The sequence below is a fragment of the Triticum aestivum genome, chromosome 7D (genome assembly GCF_018294505.1).
Source record: "Triticum aestivum cultivar Chinese Spring chromosome 7D, IWGSC CS RefSeq v2.1, whole genome shotgun sequence".
Taxonomy (NCBI): Eukaryota; Viridiplantae; Streptophyta; class Magnoliopsida; order Poales; family Poaceae; genus Triticum; species Triticum aestivum.
This window is the reverse complement of record NC_057814.1, coordinates 237258566-237278613: the sequence shown is the minus strand read 5'-3', so window position 1 is coordinate 237278613 and position 20048 is coordinate 237258566.

The following is a 20048-nucleotide window of genomic DNA, read 5'->3' as shown; positions in this document are numbered from 1 at the left end:
AATGACTCATGAGTGACATGTATGGAAGAATTATGAATGGTGGCTTTGCCACAAATACGATGTCAACTACATGATCATGCAAGGCAATATGGCAATGATGATGGGTGTCATAATAAACGGAACAGTGGAAAGTTGCATGGCAATATATCTCAGAATGGCTATGGAAATGCCATAATAGGTAGGTATGGTGGCTGTTTTGAGGAAGATATAAGGAGGTTTATGTGTGATAGACCGTATCATATCACGGGGGTTGGATGCACCAGCGAATTTTGCACCAACTCTCAAGGTGAGAAATGACAATGCACGGTACCGAAGAGGCTAGCAATGATGGAAGGGTGAGAGTGCGTATAATGCATGGACTCAACATTTGTCATAAAGAACTCACATACTTATTGCAAAAATCTACAAGTCATCAAAACCAAGCACTACACGCATGCTCCTAGGGGGATAGATTGGTAGAAAAAGACCATCGCTCGTCCCTGACCGCCACTCATAAGGATGACAATCAAAGAACACCTCATGTTTCAAATTTGTCACACAACGGTTACCATATGTGCATGCTACGGGACTTGCAAACCTCAACACAAGTATTTCTCAATTTCACAATTACTCAACTAGCACGACTCTAATATTACCACCTTCATATCTCAAAACAATCATCAAGTATCAAACTTCTCATAGTATTCAATGCACTCTATATGAAAGTTTTTATTATACCCATCTTGAATGCCCATCATACTAGGACTAGTTTTATAACCAAAGAAAATTACCATGCTGTTCTAAAAGACTCTCAAAATAATATAAGTGAAGCATGAGAGTTCATCTATTTCTTCAAAATAAAACCACCGTCGTGCTCTAAAAGATATAAGTGAAGCACTAGAGCAAACGACAAACTACTCCAAAAGATATAAGTGAAGATCAATGAGTTGTCGAATAATTATGCAACTATGTGAAGACTCTCTAACATTTAAGAATTTCAGATGGTATTTTATTCAAACAGCAAGCAAAACAAAAGAAAATAAAATGATGCTCCAAGCAAAACACATATCACGTGGTGAATAAAAATATAGCTCCAAGTAAAGTTACTGATGAACGAAGACGAAAGTGGGGATGCCATCCGGGGCATTCCCAAGCTTAGGCTCTTGGTTGTCCTTGAATATTACCTTGGGGTGCCTTGGGCACCCCCAAGCTTAGGCTCTTGCCACTCCTTATTCCAGAGACCATTGAATCTTTACCCAAAACTTGAAAACTTCACAACACAAAACTCAACAGAAAACTCGTAAGCTCTGTTAGTATAAGAAAATAAATCACCACTTTTGGTACTGTTGTGAACTGTAACATCCCAAATTTTCAATTTGGAATGTTATACATTAGATCACCATTGCATATCATATTTTATTGCATTTTGGCTTGATCCTAGAAATTCTACGCAACTCAAGGACCCGCCTCGCCGCCGACCCGCCGCCGACCCGTCGCCGGAGGTAGTCGCCGCCGCCATGCTCGGTTTTCGCGAGAAAACCGATCGGTTTTTTTCGAAAACCCTAGATCTATTTTTTTAGTTTCGGTTCGGTTTTTTCAGTTTAGTTATTTAGCGGACGTTCGTTCGTACGTTCGTTTTAACGAACGGTTTTCGTCCATTAGCCGCAGACAGCGAACGCTTGTTCGTTAGTCTGTTCGTCAATTTTTCTTTTTCTCGGATTTATCGTGATTATTTTTTATCGTGATTTCTGATCCGATTTTCGTTTTAGTTTATCTTTTCGCTCTTTTTCGGAATCAGGCGATTCAAGCGCCTAGAGTTTCGTCTCGACGCCCTCTTTCTGTTTAACCAACTTAAACAAGTTTTTGCTACTATAAAAATTGACTTTAGTCTAGATTAGCAAACGAAGCTTGTTTCTTTCGCAGTTTGAGTTTCGTTGTTTCGTTTGATTTGATTCTTTTTGCAAACCGGAGTTCTTAAGTTGAACTTTCTGGTTAGATCTCTTTTTTGAGTTTTACTCATGCGTTGTTGCTTGATTGCTTATTGTATGTTTGTTTGTTTGCTTGCGATAGAGTACCCGGAGTGTGAAGCGTGCTACTACGAGTCTCTAGGTTTCACGGATCATCAGCAAGGCAAGTAACACTTTGATCATACCTCTTTACTACCCAGTTTTATTGCATTAGATCAATCCTCAAACAATTGCATGGTTAGGGTCTAATTTAAATTGTGGGCTTGGGAAGTAGATGAGGTAGTACCTATTCACTTGTTTATTATCAAACCTATGGGAGTTACTTCTACGTTGCTTATATTGCTATGCTATGCTCGTAGACGTGGTTTGGGTTTGAGAGTATTCATGATAGATGTGAGTATTGTTAATTATTGGTTAACTTAAGGTGGCAACTTTAATACACATCTGGGTGGATTGAGGCCCCTGGGGAACCCAGTGATTGCCTGTATTTTTTGGAAATCCCGGGGTACCGTGTGATTCTCCTATGGACTGCCACCGAGGCTCAAAGGGATCATGAGATTATTCATGATAGAAACTTCCGTGTGTATCCACAAGCCATTATGGGCTCTGGCATAGTTGAGTATGTTGTGTGACCTCTTTCAGTGGTAGGCTAGGGGATGTAGGTGGTACTGTCTACCCAGAGTAAAGAGTTAACGCTTCTGAAAGACTGTGTCTCGGTAATCCGTTTCTCAAACACCATGTAGTGCGAGAAATCCAACGGAGGAGATCGAGTCTTGTGGGGAAAAGTGCGCAAACCTTTGCAGAGTGTACAAACTAATCATGGTTAGCCGTGTCCCCGGTGATGGACGTGTTGAGTATCTGGTTCTTGGATTATCATGTGGATCTCATCACTCTTAATTATAAAATTTGATTGGCTTATTAATTACTTTTAATTGGGATTGATATGGGGTTTACCATTATCAATGTTTAATAACCACCATGATATTTAATAAAATTTATTCCTTTGTTGTAGGGAAAAATTGGCTTTTCGCAAAACATATTAACCATACAGCCTCCACCAGCCATATATGCATGTAGTGATAGCTTTATTCTGTTCATTACTCTTTTGTGTTGCCTTGCCAGCATATTCCATGTGCTGACCCGTTTTCGGGCTGCAACGTATCATGTTGCAGACTTTTCAGACGACGAGTAAGGTGCCTTAGGTCGTGGTCTTTCACTCAGTGATGCCGTTGGAGTTGATGGACTCACTTTATCTTCCAAGCCTTCCGCTGTTATCAGATTAGATGGCCTTAAGCCATATTATTTTGTAATAAGTTCTCTTTTGGGACATTCGATGTAATAAGTGTGTGATTGCTACTCTGTTATAAATCCTTCAAGTACTATGCGTGTCAGCATTACCGACCCAGGGATGACACTGATGCATAGAGATCAGAATGTTTGAGGTCTGGTCGCTACAAGATGGTATCAGAGCACACGCTGATTGTAGGACACGACCACTGAGCTAAAGCCCTAGATCACTACTCTCTTCTCATTTCTAACTTCTCTCCATTTTCTACTCTTTAGGATGGCGGATGCAAGGATCAAGTTCACGCAACCGGATGAAGACACCCCTTTTGGACGTCACTTGAAGGAAGTCACTAGATACCTGAACATTGGAATACCAAGCTTCACAGGGACTTACAACGCCACCTTACCAGAAGAGGAGCGCTGGATGATTCAAGTTCAAGTTCCAGGTAGGACGTTTACGCCAGTCACTGAGCCCATAGAGTTTTCCTTTGAAGCACCAACCTGGAGTCTAGGAAAGAGTATGGCAGCCCACATTACCATGGGACGCATTGGAGAAGTTTGCCACAATGATCTCAAGGATACTATCTACCAGATTTGTGGGCGCCGAGATGAGCAATGGGAGATGATCAGCACCAGGAAGGATAGATCGATTGCAGCTTTCATCCAGGAGTTAAACCAACACATTCGATGCCAGGAGAACCAGATGTGTGCAGGCATGACAGATTTGAAGAAGGCAATGACAAGGATCACGGAACTGGAGGAAGAACTCAAGGCTACTCGCGAGGATTATATGGAGGAAATCGTCGTACTAGTGGAGAAGAATGACGACCGGACAAGGAAGCTGGGAGTATTCATGGGAGGCCCCGCGCCAGGAGGAGAAGACGACAGTTCCACTTGCCCGGAGAACTACATCATCATCGACGACACCGACTCGGATCCTGACGATAGCGATGATGACTATGTTGATGAAGCTGGAGCAGATATCATGGAGTCTTCGGCCGATCAATTTTTCTAGTTGACCACCATATCAGTAGTAGAATTCCACCATGTATATAGTATAGTCCGAGCACTTTTATAACGATAGTTTTTAGACCGATTGTATGCCCTTGCTTGATTGATTGAGTGATATGTTTGTGTTTGTCTCATGTGCATATGGGTAGTGTTTTCCCCTAGACCTCATTCTACTCTGTTTTCTCACCTTTTCTAAACCCAGCAGATGCCTCTCAGACGCGACAATGGATTTGCTTTCCCACCAGAGCTCACTCAGTTGATCCAGCAGCAGAATGCATTGATGCAGATACTAGTCCAGAATCAGAACCAGGGGAACAACAACAACAACAACAACAACCCACCCCACCACCACCAGTTGATCACTTAGCCCATTTTCTTAGGCTGAATCCGCCGGTGTTCTCCAGTAGCACTGAGCCGATTGTTGCAGATGATTGGCTCCGCAAGATTGAAAGGGATTTGACTACTGCAGGATGCACATATGCGGAGAGAGTGCATTTTGCCGCACATCAGCCTGATGGACCCGCAGCATCATGGTGGGAGAATTTCACATTCACTTACCCCATCGACACTGTGACATGGGATCAGTTTCAGCAGGCTTTTCGCACTGCCCATGTATCAACAGGAGCTATGGCCATGAAGAAGCGCGAGTTTCGCAACTTACGCCAAGGAGGACGCACCATTGGCCAGTATGTGGATGACTTTAGTAAGCTAGCATGTTATGCCCCAGATGACATCGCTACAGATGTAGCTAAGCAGGAGAAGTTTCTGGAAGGACTGAATGATGAGCTGAGCATGCAGTTGATGGTGGAAAATTTCAATAACCACCAGGAGTTGGTAGACAGAGCTCTCATGATTGAAGGGAAGCAACAGCAGATAGACAACCGCAAGAGGAAGTATGGACAAGGGAAGTATAATTCTGGAGCTCATAAGAGGCCCCGTCTCACCCCGAACTCGGGAGGACTTGTCCACAACCATGGAAGTCACAATCACACTGGAGGGAGTTCGCATAACCATAGTGGCGCCAAGAACGGGAATGGTAATGGAGGAAGCAACGGACAGAACCGTTCCAACCCGGCAACGCCCGCCAAGAAAGATGTAAGCCATGTACTTGTTACAAGTGCCAGAAGACTGGACATTACGCCAATGAATGTCCTGAAGCTAAGAATGGAAATGGCAATGCAAGCTCTGGGAAGAAGCCCAACCCTTTCACCAGGGGACAAGTGAACCACGTTAGCGTGGAGGAGGTTGAAGCCCAACCCGATGCAGTAATAGGTAAGTTTTTGGTTAAGTCATTTACTGCAGTCATACTTTTTCATACTGGTGCATCACATTCATACATATCAAGGGGATTTGTGGATAAGTTTAAACTGCCAACCCAAGCCCTTAGGTCACCCATGTTAGTAACCTCGCCAGGAGCAGAGTATATGGCTACCCTATGGTGTGATCGGTTACCATTAAGGATTGGTAACTACCTGTTTCCCTCAGACCTAATAGAATTGGAGTCACAAGGACTGGATGTGATATCAGGCATGGATTGGTTATCGAAGTAAGGAGGGAACATTGACTGCGCCAGTAAGTCGATTTTCCTCACCACCCCAGAAGGAAGAAGGATCAAGTATGTATCCCGGCATATGCCGAATAGGACTCAAGTGAATTCCTTATCAGGAGTTGTACAGGAGGAAGTACCAGTGGTGAAGGATTTTCCGATGTATTTCCAGAAGAGTTGCCAGGCATGCCACCGGATAGAGACATTGAGTTTTTGATTGAGCTTTTGCCAGGCACAGGGCCAATATCTAAGAGACCGTACAGAATGCCCGCAAAGGATTTGGAAGAAATTAAGAAGCAGATTAAGGAGTTACTGGATAAAGGTTATATTCGCCCAAGTTCGTCACCTTGGGGATCCCCAGTACTTCTAGTGGAGAAAAAGGATGGATCGTTAAGGATGGTTGTTGATTATCGAGGATTGAATGAGGTGACGATCAAGAACAAGTACCCACTGCCGATGATCAATGATTTGTTTGACCAGCTGCAAGGAGCTAAGGTGTTTTCCAAGATCGATCTGCGATCAGGGTACCACCAGCTGAAGATTCGAGAGCAGGATATACCTAAGACAGCTTTTACCACGAGGTACGGGCTATATGAGTATACCGTTATGTCGTTTGGCCTGACTAACGCACCTGCCTATTTTATGAACATGATGAACAAGGTGTTTATGGAGTTTTTGGATAAGTTCGTTGTGGTGTTCATTGATGATATTCTGGTCTACTCGAAGAATGAAAGAACATAAAGAGCATTTGCGTTTGGTACTTGGGAAGCTCAGAGAACATCAGCTATACGCCAAGTTCAGCAAGTGTGAGTTTTGGTTGAAGGAAGTTGGATTCCTTGGACATGTTATATCCGGAGAAGGAATAGCAGTAGACCCCACCAAAGTTGTCACTGTGACAAATTGGGAGTCACCCACGTCAGTTGGAGAGATTCGGAGTTTTCTTGGACTCGCAGGATACTACCGGAGGTTCATTGAAAATTTCTCAAAGATTGCGAAGCCCATGACGGAGTTGTTGAAGGACACCAAGTTCAAATGGACTGAGGAATGTGAGGTCAGTTTTCAGGAGTTGAAGAAACTCTTGGTTACATCACCAGTGTTGATTCTGCCAGATCAACGCAAGGATTACAAAGTGTATTGCGACGCTTCTCGTCGAGGACTTGGAGCTGTACTTATGCAGGAGGGAAGAGTTGTTTCATATGCCTCACGACAGCTTAAACCCCATGAGTTAAATTATGCTACGCATGATTTGGAGTTAGCAGCCGTAGTGCATGCGTTGAAGACTTGGAGACATTTTCTCATCGGAAACCATTGTGAGGTATACACGGATCACAAGAGTTTGAAGTATATCTTCACGCAGAAGGAGTTGAATCTCAGGCAGAGGAGATGGTTGGAACTCATTAAGGATTATGATATGAGGTTGCATTATCATCCTGGAAAGGCTAACGTAGTAGCCGATGCGTTGAGCCGCAAAAGTCATGTCAATACACTCATGACCGGAGGATTACCCAAGGAGTTGGCAGATGACCTACGCGAGCTATGTTTGGAAATTGTTCCGAGAGGTTATGTAGCAGCTTTGGAGATTCAATCTACTTTGATGGATAAGATCAGAGAAGCTCAGAAGACGGACAAGGAGATAGCCGAAATAAAGGAAAGAATGAGTAAAGGAAAGGCTAAAGGATTTCGTGAGGATGAGCACGATACCTTATGGTTTGAGGACCGCGTATATGTGCCAAATGATCAGGAGATCAGGAAGCTGATTTTGCAGGAGGCCCATGATTCACCATATTCGATTCACCCAGCAAATACCAAGATGTACCTGGATTTGAAGGATAGTTTCTGGTGGACCGGAATGAAGAAGGATATTGCGGAGTATGTAGCAGTTTGTGATGTATGTCAGAGAGTGAAGGCAGAACATCAGAAGCCAGTAGGATTGCTACAGCCATTGCCGGTACCCGAATGGAAGTGGGATAAACTAGGCATGGACTTTATCACTGGATTACCCAGGACTCGTTCAGGCTATGACTCGATATGGGTTGTAGTCGATCGTTTGACGAAGGTAGCTCATTTCATCCCAGTGAAGACCACTTACACCAATGCAAAGTTGGCAAAGATATACATGACCAGGATCGTATGTCTGCATGGAGTTCCGATGACCATTGTATCAGATAGAGGAACCTAGTTCACCTCAAAGTTTTGGAATCAGTTGCATGAAACTTTGGGAACCAGGCTAGAGTTCAGTATAGCTTTTCACCCGCAGACAGATGGACAAACTGAGAGAGTCAACCAGATTCTGGACGACATGTTGAGAGCTTGTGCGCTAGACTATGGGTCTAGTTGGGACGATAATTTGCCGTATGCAGAGTTCTCTTACAACAACAGCTATCAAGCCAGTTTGAAGATGGCCCCTTTCGAAGCACTGTACGGAAGGAGGTGCAGAACACCGTTGTTGTGGGACGAAGTTGGAGACCGACAGTTGTTTGGACCAGATTTGATTAAAGAATCTGAAGAGAAGGTTAAGTTGATTCGCGATAGACTCAAGGTAGCCCAGTCCAGGCAGAAGAGTTATGCGGATTCTAAACGCAAGGAGACAATTTACGAAGTTGGAGACAGAGTGTATCTTCGTGTATCACCACTTCGAGGAGTGAAGCGTTTTGGAGTTAAGGGAAAGTTAGCACCACGTTTTGTGGGACCATACCAAGTTTTAGAACGTATGGGAGAAGTTGCTTACAAGTTGGAGTTGCCTGAAGGATTGTCAGGAGTTCACGACGTGTTCCATGTTTCTCAGTTAAAGAAGTGCCACGCAGAGATGGCTGATATCCCTCTGAGAGATACAGTGCCACTGGAAGCGATACAGTTGGATAGAGACTTGACATATGAGGAGAAACCAGTCAAGATACTCGAGTTTGCTAGTCGAGTTACACGCAGCAAAGTAATCAAGTTCTGCAAACTTCAGTGGAGTCACCATACCGAAGATGAAGCCACCTGGGAACGAGAGGAAGACCTACGGAAGGATCACCCTCACCTATTTTCTAGCCAACCCGAATCTCGAGGGCGAGATTCATCTTAAGGGGGGTAGGTTTGTAACATCCCAAATTTTCAATTTGGAATGTTATACATTAGATCATCATTGCATATCATATTTTATTGCATTTTGGCTTGATCCTAGAAATTCTACGCAACTCAAGGACCCACGGAGAGAGTTGGGAATTTCGTTATTTTCATGTTGAGTTTTTCTCAAATTTTGAAAAGAGGATCGTTTGATTTTAATTATTTTCTCTTCGAATATTTCTTTTATTAAAAATAAAAGAGAGAGGATAAAATGACTTCCTCAAAATAAAGAAATATTGGAGATTTAATGTTAAAATCAAATAAGATTTTTATTCGGTGTTTTATTGCTATTTTATTTGAATTAGGAAAAAAATTGCGTTTCTGAAAATTACATTTTAGGCCCAAATAAATGTTCACCTTGTCCGGCCTATGTTTAGAGGACGGGGAAAATTTATTTCGGGATTTTTGGAGTCCGTTTAGTATTTCGTTTCTTTCTTTTTCTGCACGTTAGAATTTTTTAAAAAAAAGGGAAACCGACTCCGGGCCGTACCCGAGCGGGACTCCGCCCCAGGGGGGGGGGCTTTATAAGCCGCAGCCCCGAGCCGCCCCAAGGCCCAACCACCGCCGAAGCCCACCGCCGCCACCCAAACCCTAAACCGCGCGCCGCCGCCGCCGCTGCACCGCCGCCGCCGCCCCGCATCGCCGCCGACCCGCCGCCTAGCCGTCGCCTCGTCGTCGCCGAAGGTACTCACTGCCGCCGTTCTTTGTTTTCGCGAGAAAACCGAGCGGTTTTTTCGAAAACCCTAGATCCGTTTTTTTAGTTTCGGCTCGGTTTTTTTCGGTTTAGTTATTTAGCGGATGTTCGTCCGTACGTTCGTTTTAACGAACGGTTTCGTCCGTTAGCCGAAGATAGCGAGCGTTCGTTCGTTAGTATGTTCGTCAGTTTTTCTTTTTCTCGGATTTATCGTGATTATTTTCGATCGCGATTTCTGATCTGATTTTCGTTTTAGTTTATCTTTTCGCTCGTTTATCGGAATCAGGCGATTCAAGTGCCTAGAGTTTCGTCTCGAAGCCCTTTTTCTGTTTAACCAACTTAAACAAGTTTTTGCTACTATAAAAATTGACTTTAGTCCAGATTAGCAAACGAAGCTTATTTCTTTCGCAGTTTGAGTTTCGTTGTTTCGTTTGATTTGATTCTTTTTGCAAAACGGAGTTCTTAAGTTGAACTTTCTGGTTAGATCTCTTTTTTGAGTTTTACCCGTGCATTGTTGCTTGATTGCTTATTGTATGTTTGTTTGTTTGCGATAGAGTACCCGGAGTGTGAAGCGTGCTACTACGAGTCTCTAGGTTTCACGGATCATCAGCAAGGCAAGTAACACTTTGATCATACCTCTTTACTACCCTTTTTTATTGCATTAGATCAATCCTCAAACAATTGCATGGTTAGGGTCTAATTTAAATTGTGGGCTTGGGAAGTAGATGAGGTAGTACCTATTCACCTGTTTATTATCAAACCTATGGGAGTTACTTCTACGTTGCTTATATTGCTATGCTATGCTCGTAGACGTGGTTTGGGTTTGAGAGTATTCATGACAGATGTGAGTATTGTTAATTATTGGTTAACTTAAGGTGGCAACTTTAATACACATCTGGGTGGATTGAGGCACCTGGGGAACCCAGTGATTGCCTGTATTTTTTGGAAATCCCGGGGTACCGTGTGATTCTCCTATGGACTGCCACCGAGGCTCAAAGGGATCATGAGATTATTCATGCTAGAAACTTCCGTGTGCAGCCACAAGCCATTATGGGCTCTGGCATAGTTGAGTATGTTGTGTGACCTCTTTCAGTGGTAGGCTAGCAGATGTAGGGGATGTAGGTGGTACTGTCTACCCAGAGTAAAGAGTTAACACTTCTGAAAGACTATGTCTCGGTCATCCGTTTCCCAAACACCATGTAGTGCAAGAAATCCAACGGAGGAGATCGAGTCTTGTGGGGAAAAGTGCGCAAACCTCTGCAGAGTGTACAAACTAATCATGGTTAGCCATGTCCCCGGTTATGGACGTCTTGAGTATCTAGTTCTTGGATTATCATGTGGATCTCATCACTCTTAATTATAAAATTTGATTGGGTTATTAATTACTTTTAATTGGGATTGAGATGGGGTTTACCATTCTCAATGTTTAACAACCACCATGATAGTTAAATAAAATTTATTCCTTTGTTGTAGGAAAAAATTGGCTTTTCGCAAAACATATTAACCATACAGCCTCCACCAGCCATATATGCATGTAGTGATAGCTTTATTCTGTTCATTACTCTTTTGTGTTGCCTTGCCAGCATATTCCATGTGCTGACCCGTTTTCGGGCTGCAACGTATCATGTTGCAACTTTTCAGACGACGAGTAAGGTGCCTTAGGTCGTGGCCTTTCACTCAGTGATGTCGTTGGAGTTGATGGACTCACTTTATCTTCCAAGCCTTCCGCTGTTATCATATTAGATGGCCTTAAGCCATATTATTTTGTAATAAGTTCTCTTTGAGACATTTGATGTAATAAGTGTGTGATTGCTACTCTGTTATAAATCCTTCAAGTACTGTGCGTGTCAGCATTACCGATCCAGGGATGACACTGATGCACAGAGATCAGACTGTTTGAGGTCTGGTCGCTACATGAACTCATTCTAAATTAATATTGGTGTAATATCTACTGTATTCCAACTTCTCTATGGTTCATACCTTCCGATACTACTCATAGATTCATCAAAATAAGCAAACAACACAATGAAAACAGAATCTGTCAAAAACAGAACAGTCTGTAGTAATCTGTATCAAACGTATACTTCTGTAACTCCAAAAATTCTGAAATAAATTGGTGTACCTGAGGAATTTTTCTATTAATCTTCTGCAAAAATAATCAACCTAATAGCACTCTCCAGTAAAAAGTTGTAGCTAATCTCGTGAGCGCTAAAGTTTCTGTTTTTTACAGCAAGATCACAAAGACTTCACCCAAGTCTTCCCAAAGGTTCTACTTGGCACAAACACTAATTAAAACATAAAACCGCATCTAAACAGAAGCTATATGAATTATTTATCACTAAACAGGAACACAAAGCAAAGAACAAAAATAATATTGGGTTGCCTCCCAACAAGCGCTAACGTTTAATGCCCATAGCTAGGCATGATGATTTCAATGATGCTCACATAAAGGATATGAATTGGAACATAAAGAGAGCATCATGAAGAATATGTATATCACATTTATGTCTAACCCACTTCCTATGCATAGGGGTTTTGTGAGCAAACAACTTATGGGAACAATAATCAACTAGCATAGGAAGGCAAGACAAGCATAACTTTAAAACTTTAAGCACATAGAAAGGAAACTTGATATTATTGCAATTCCTACAAGCATATGTTCCTCCCTCATAATAATTTTCAGTAGAATCATGAATGAATTCAACAATATAACCATCACATAAAGTATTCTTTTCATGATCTACAAGCATAGAAAATTTACTACTCTCCACATAAGCAAAATTCTTCTCATGAATAATAGTGGGAGCAAACTCAACAAAATAATTATCATGTGAGGCATAATCCAATTGAAAACTAAAATCATGATGACGATTTTCATGGTTATCATTATTCTTAATAGCATACAAGTCATCACAATAATCATCATAGATAGCAACTTTGTTCTCATAATCAATTGGAACCTCTTCTGAAATAGTGGATTCATCACTAAATAAAGTCATGACCTCTCGAAATCCACTTTCATCAATATAATCATCATAAATAGGAGGCATGCTATCATCATAATAAATTTGCATATCAAAACTTGTGAGGTTAAAAATATCATCTTCATAAAACATAGCATCCCCAAGCTTGGGACAAACATTAATTGCAGCAAATAAATTCTCAAACATGTCATTCTCATCAAACATAGCATCCCCAAGCTTGGTCCTTTTCATATCATAAGCATAATCACTCTCATCATTAATAGTATGGATAGCACCAATAGTATAGCAATTATCATCATCACAATGAGTAATAGGAGCAACATCATTTGGGAGGGATACCTTTTCACCTTTGCTTCTCCGTCTTTTCTTTTTCTTCTTCACATTATGTGTGGGTTTAATCCTCTTTTTGGAGCTCCTTATTAATGAGATTGGTTGCATAGAAGGCTCCTCCTCGTTACCTGTTTCATCACAAGAAATAATAGGAAGATATTGGGAAGTCTCTTCCCTTTCATTAGTATTCTCTTCATCTTCTATTTGTTTTCTTGTCTTTATGTAATTGGCAATATAAGGATTTTCAATGCAATTCCCTGCACAATACATAAAAATTTCTTCTAGATCAAAATCAAGAAATCCATCAAGATTAAATTTTGGAATACCCTCAGTTATACATTTCATTTCTTCATACCCCAAAAGAAGACTAAGCTCTTTATGATGCTCAAGGGTAATCAAGTTATCACAATTTTTGGACACGATTTGATCATGAAACAAATAGCATTGGAGCTTTAAATGACCATGTTCATTGCAAAGTTCACAAGGATGGCGGTAAATATTAAATCTTTCAGCACAATCATCTAGCCTTTCCTGCAACCATTTAGTTTCCAAATACTTATGACTCTTGCAAAATCTATCTTCTCTATTTGGTGCGTACTTGCAAATTCTATGCACTCCACAAAAGATGACAAGCTTATATGACATATTTTCATCATGACTAGTGCAATCATCATTAGTATTATGGATATTCAAAGAGTTTGTACTAAAAACATTGCAATCATGCTCATCATTCAAAGATTTAGTGCCAAACATTTTAATGCATTCTTCTTCTAGCATTTTGGCACAATTATCGGAATCCTTATTTTCACGAAAGACATTAAAAAGATGAAGCATATGAGGTACGCTTAATTCCATTTTTTGTGTAGTTTTCTTTTATAAACTAAACTAGTGATAAAACAAGAAACTAAAAGATTCGATTGCAAGATCTAAAGATATACCATCAAGCACTTACCTCCCCAGCAACAGCGCCAGAAACTGCTTGATGTCTACTACACAACCTTCTTCTTGTAGACGTTTGTTGGGCCTCCAAGTGCAGAGGTTTGTAGGACAGAAGCAAATTTCCCTCAAGTGGATGACCTAAGGTTTATCAATCCGTGGGAGGCGTAGGTTGAAGATGGTCTGTCTCAAGCAACCCTGCAACCAAATAACAAAGAGTCTCTTGAGTCCCCAACACACCCAATACAATGGTAAATTGTATAGGTGCACTAGTTCGGCGAAGAGATGGTGATACAAGTGCAATATGGATGGTAGATATAGGTTTTTGTAATCTGAAAATATAAAAACAGCAAGGTAACTAATGATAAAAGTGAGCACAAACGGTATTGCAATGCTAGGAAACAAGGCCTAGAGTTCATACTTTCAGTAGTGCAAGTTCTCTCAACAATAATAACATAATTGGATCATATAACTATCCCTCAACATGCAACAAGTCACTCCAAAGTCACTAATAGCGGAGAACAAACGAAGAGATTATGGTAGGGTACGAAACCACCTCAAAGTTATCCTTTCTGATCGATCTATTCAAGAGTCCATAGTAAAATAGCATGGAGCTATTCTTTCCGTTTGATCTATCATCCATTTCAAGGTATAAGTGTTTCTCCCTGAGTATGCACCGTTGCGACAGTTCATCGTGCCGAGACACCACGTGATGATCGGGTGTGATAAGCTCTACGTTCACATACAACGGGTGCAAGATAGTTTTGCACATGCGGAATACTCGGGTTAAACTTGACGAGCCTAGCATGTACAGACATGGCCTCGGAACACTGGAGACTGAAAGGTCGAACGTGAATCATATAGTAGATATGATCAACATAGAGATGTTCACCATTGAAGACTACTCCATCTCATGTGATGATCAGAAATGGTTTAGTTGATTTGGATCACATAATCATTTAGATGACTCGAGAGATGTCTATCTAAGTGGGAGTTCTTAAGTAATATGATTAATTGAACTTAATTTATCATGAACTTAGTCCTGATAGTATTTGCATATCTATGTTGTAGATCAATAGCTCGCGTATAGCTCCCCTGTTTTATTTTTGATATGTTCCTAGAGAAAACTAAGTTGAAAGATGATAGTAGCAATAATGCGGACTGGGTCTGTGATCTGAGGATTATCCTCATTGCTGCACAGAATAATTATGTCCTTAATGCACCACTAGGTGACGAACCTGTTGCAGGAGCAGATGCAGACGTTATGAACATTTTACAAGGTCGATATGATGACTACTTGATAGTTTAGTGCACCATGCTTTACGGCTTAGAACCGGGACTTCAAAAATGTTTTGAACACCACGGAGCATATGAGATGTTCCAAGAAGCTGAAAATGATATTTTAGACTGAAAGTGCAACTATCCCCAGGGGATTTTGGTAATTATTAACAACATATAGCTCATTGAGCTAATGCTATTTCAAGATAAATATTTCAGGAAAGTTCAGTGATTGGCATGGCATGGATTAGAATTGTGGACCCCTCAAAATGCTAAGGACACATATTGGCTCAAGCTCAAGACTCTACATTTTACTTTTAGTGATCCAAGATCACATTGAGTCCATAGGAAAAGCCAAGACTATTAAAAGGGGATGAGGTGTTGCTTAATGGGTTGCTTGCTCAAAATGCTTAGTGATATGCTCCAAAAACCCTCAACCACTCTCTCATATCTACATATGTCCCAAACCAAAAGTCAAACTCGGCCCCACCGAAACATTACATCCGGCGCCACCGAGTTCACTTGACATAGCCATTGCCACAAACCCTAGTCACTTCGGTCTCACCGATAGTGAAAGGATCGAGAAGAGGTGTCTAGAGGGGGTAATAGACTCTTAACAAGAAAAAGTCGCAGTTTTTATTTTCTTCAAGTTAAGGTAGAGTTTTAGCACAAGTTTAAACACTCACAATACATTCAAGCAAGCATGGCAAGAGTATATGAGCAGCGGAAAGTAGAGCATGCAATTTGCGAGAATGTAAAGGGATGGGTGTCGGTGTCAAAACCGGCGGATCTCGGGTAGGGGGTCCCGAACTGTGCGTCTAAGGCGGATGGTAACAGGAGGCGGGGGACACGATGTTTACCCAGGTTCGGGCCCTCTCAATGGAGGTAATACCCTACTTCCTGCTTGATTGATCTTGATGATATGAGTATTACAAGAGTTGATCTACCACGAGATCGTAGAGGCTAAACCCTAGAAGCTAGACTATGGTATGATTGTTGTTCTTGTCCTACGGACTAAACCCTCCGGTTTGTATAGACACCGGAGGGGGCTACGGTTACACAGAGTCGGTTACAAGGGAGGAGATCTACATATCCGTATTGCCAAGCTTGCCTTCCATGCCAAGGAAAGTCCCATCCGGACATGGGATGAAGTCTTCAATCTTGTATCTTCATAGTTCAGCAGTCCGGCCAAAGGATATAGTCCGGCTGTCCAAGGACCCCCTAATCCAGGACTCCCTCAGTAGCCCCTGAACCAGGCTTCAACGACGATGAGTCCGGCGCGCAGATTGTCTTCGCCATTGCAAGGCGGGTTCCTCCTCCGAATACTCCATGGAAGATTTTGAACACAAGGATAGTGTCCGGCTCTGCAAAACAAATTCCACATACCACCGTAGAGAGAATAATATTTCCACAAATCTAATCTGCTGACGCATTTTGTAGCATGACATCACGCCATGGCCCGGTCATTATTCGAACCGTTTTTCACAACCTGCCACTCCACACATTGCGAGGCGGTTTCCTTGGCACGTCTTGTCGAAGCAGAGATCGTGTCCCCTTATCACGTGATTCTCATCAATACGGGTATGGGTAACCCAACCGTGCCATCAATTACGGCGCTTGGGGAATAAGCGAGTTTACCAGGTAGGTGGGGAGGCACATAACTTCTTCCGCCTTTATAAAGGGACAAGGATTCACCCTTTTCACCCACGCCTTCTTCCTCCTTGCTCATCCATTCTTGCGCACTCGAGCTCCAGCGCCCAAGTTCGCGTTTTTCTCCTCAAACCACTCCAAGCATGTCCGGAGCGGGAGGCAAGTGGATGGTCTCCTCCGTTACAGAGGAGAACATCACAAAGCTGTGGGGAGCCGGATATCTGGCCGCGGATGTCGCGCACCGGCTGCCAGATGTGGGGCAGATCATCCCTACTCCAGAACCCCATGAGAGGGTGGTTTTCCTTACCCACTTCGTCCGTGGACTGGGATTTCCCCTCCACCCGTTTGTCCGCGGGCTCATGTTCTACTACGGGCTGTACTTTCACGATCTGGCCCCCAATTTCATCCTCAACATCTCGGCGTTTTTCGTCGTGTGCGAGGCCTTCCTCCGCATCAAGCCCCACTTCGGCCTGTGGCTGAAGACCTTCAATGTTAAACCGAAGGTGGTGGTCGGCCAGCAAGCAGAGTGCGGAGGCGCCATGGTGGGCAAAATGCCCAACATCACCTCGCTCGAGGGCTCCTATGTGGAGACCATAAAGGGGTGGCAATCGGGATGGTTCTACATCACCGAGCCGTGCGACACCAACTCGGTGGCGGCCCCCAAATTTCGATCCGGAATCCCCATGCGGCTCACCTCCTAGAAAGAGAAGGGCCTGTCCTGGCGTTCCCCGGTAGAGCTGACCGGACTCCAGACATGCATCAAAAACATGATGAGCAAGAAAATCAAGCTCGTCAACGTGGTCCAAGTCATGCTCTCACTACAAAAAAAGACACATCCGTGACATTTTTGGCCGAACGAATTTTTTTCTATCATACATATGACACTTCGATGACAATAATTATGAAAAAACCCGGTATCATCATAGATGTGGTGGGCTCCTACTTCTATGATAAAAGATCATGACAGAAAATGGGCTTTTCGTCCTGGGCGGGCCGGAGACACAGCTGCATGACATTCTTTGGGCCGTCCATGACGGAAAAAACTGTGGTAGAAGCGAGGGGGAGGAAAATTTCGGGGAGTTCCCAGTTACGATGGGAGGTCGGGGGCCGAGCGATGCGCGTTTCTCTCGTACACGTACACGCGTGTGTGCGAGGCGTTGGCTCTAACTAAACCCGAGCGAGGCAGTTGGCTCTAACTGAACCCGAGCGATTGCACTGCAGGCTACGCGTTACTGAACCCGAGCGATCGATCGATGGCTGTTAACTGAACCCGATCGAGCGATTCCTTCGCTACTGCTGCTAACTGAAGCCGATCGATGCTGCCTCTGGATGAACAGTGAGCGTTGCTGGGGGGGTTTGGATGAATAGTTCCCGGTGGGGGTGGATGAACAGGACCCCGTGGTGTTGCCTCTGGATGAACAGGACCCCGATCGATCGAGCCGGTTGGGGCTGGATGAACAGGACCCCGTGGAGGCCAGGATGAACAGGACCACCCCGTGGAGGGCAGAATGAACAGTAAACGGTGGAGGGCTGGATGAACAGTAGCCCGTGGAGGGGTGGTTGAACAGGAGCCCGTGGAGAGGGCTGGTTGACAGTAGCCGGTGGAGTAGCACGTGGTGGAGGCTGGATGAACAGGAGCCCGTGGATGAACAGTCGCAGGTGGAGGCTGGAGGAGGTCGACGGTGGATGAACAGTAGCCCGTGGAGGCTGGAGGGGGTCGACGGTGGAGATGAACAGTATCCCGTGGAGTCCCGTTTTGCGGTACGCCACACCCCTCCCGATGAACAGGACCCCCGTTTCGACCGTAGCGCTCCAACACAAGTCCGTTTCCTCCGTTTTGCGGTACGCCACACCCCTCCCGATCAACAGGACCCCCGTTTCGACTGTAGGAGGTCCGTTTCCTCCGTTTTGCGGTACGCCAGACCCCTCCCGATGAACAAGATCCCGTTTCAAACGTGGCCGGTCGAACACAAGGCCGTTTCCTCCGTTCTGCGGTACGCCAGGCCTCGTTTCCATCGGCTGTTTCGTCCAAGCCCTCCCGATGAACACGACGACGCATTCCATTCCGACCCAGCCGGTTGGCTCCCCATGAACACGACGACGACGCTGTTTCTCCGTTCCGACCCAGCCATGTACACGAGCCCTGGCCGTACGTATGCGCGAGTAGGCGTTCGAGACCCTGCCCGTATGTACGTACGTGGCCGTATTGTCTTTCTTGCACACTGGCCGCTGTACGTACGTGTACATGCTACGTGCGCGCCTCTACTACGACATGTGCGCGCCTCTACATCGACCAGTATGTACGTACACGTTCGCGACCAGAATGACAATGCTACGTACGCTTCGACCAGGTGGGTCCTGACTGTCAGGCACTTCCTTGCCTGCGAAGGTGTAGCTGGTGGGTCCCAGCAGTCAGGGGTGCGAATCATTTTTTTTGCCCGGACGCACTTCCTTGCATGCGAAGATGTAGCTGGTGGGTCCCCGCAGTCAGGGGGAAACGTTTGAATAATTATTTTGCACGTAATAAGGAGGCACTTCCTTGCTGCGGCTGTGGACCTAGATGTCAGCCTCTCCATGTACAGTCCACGTCCGATGGAAGTCATTCGTTGACCACGTTGACCACGCCGCGCCGAGAGCACCAGGGCGGTGGACGACGGCCAGGCCTAGGAAGGGGACGACGGGGAGCCGGGGAAGACGCGGCAGTGGAAGCCCGCGCGGAGAGGAGTATGAGGGTTCACTGGTTCGGCTGCGGTGTGAGGCTGCCGTCGCCGCAGGGCCTGGCCAGCGATGGGAATAGTAGGGGGCGGTGAGGCCTCCGCGGCAGCACAGCCGGCCACGGGTGGCAGGAGCATGCGGCACGACCGGCGCTGCTTTGGGCGGCTGGAGCAAGAAGACCAGAGGTTGAAGAAGCACTACGACCGTTGGATGGACATCGTACGATCACTGGAGCTAGAATCGTGCATATTGACTAAGTTGACAAAGCCCTCCGTCCCCATCAACTTAGTAGGCCCACAAGTCAGCCTGCCACTATACTAGGTCCCAGCTAATAGGGGGAGTATTCATTTTTTTTGTGCGTAATAAGGAGGCACTTCCTTGCGTGCGAAGATATAGCTGGTGGGTTCGAGCTGTCAGCGGCGGTAACGTTTTTTTCGCGAAATACAGAGGCCCTTTCGGTGGGTCCCTGATGTCAGGTGGAGGAATCATTATTTTGCGCGTAATAAGGAGGCATTTCCTTGCGTGCTGCCGTGGACCCAGCTGTCGGCCTCTCCACGTACAGT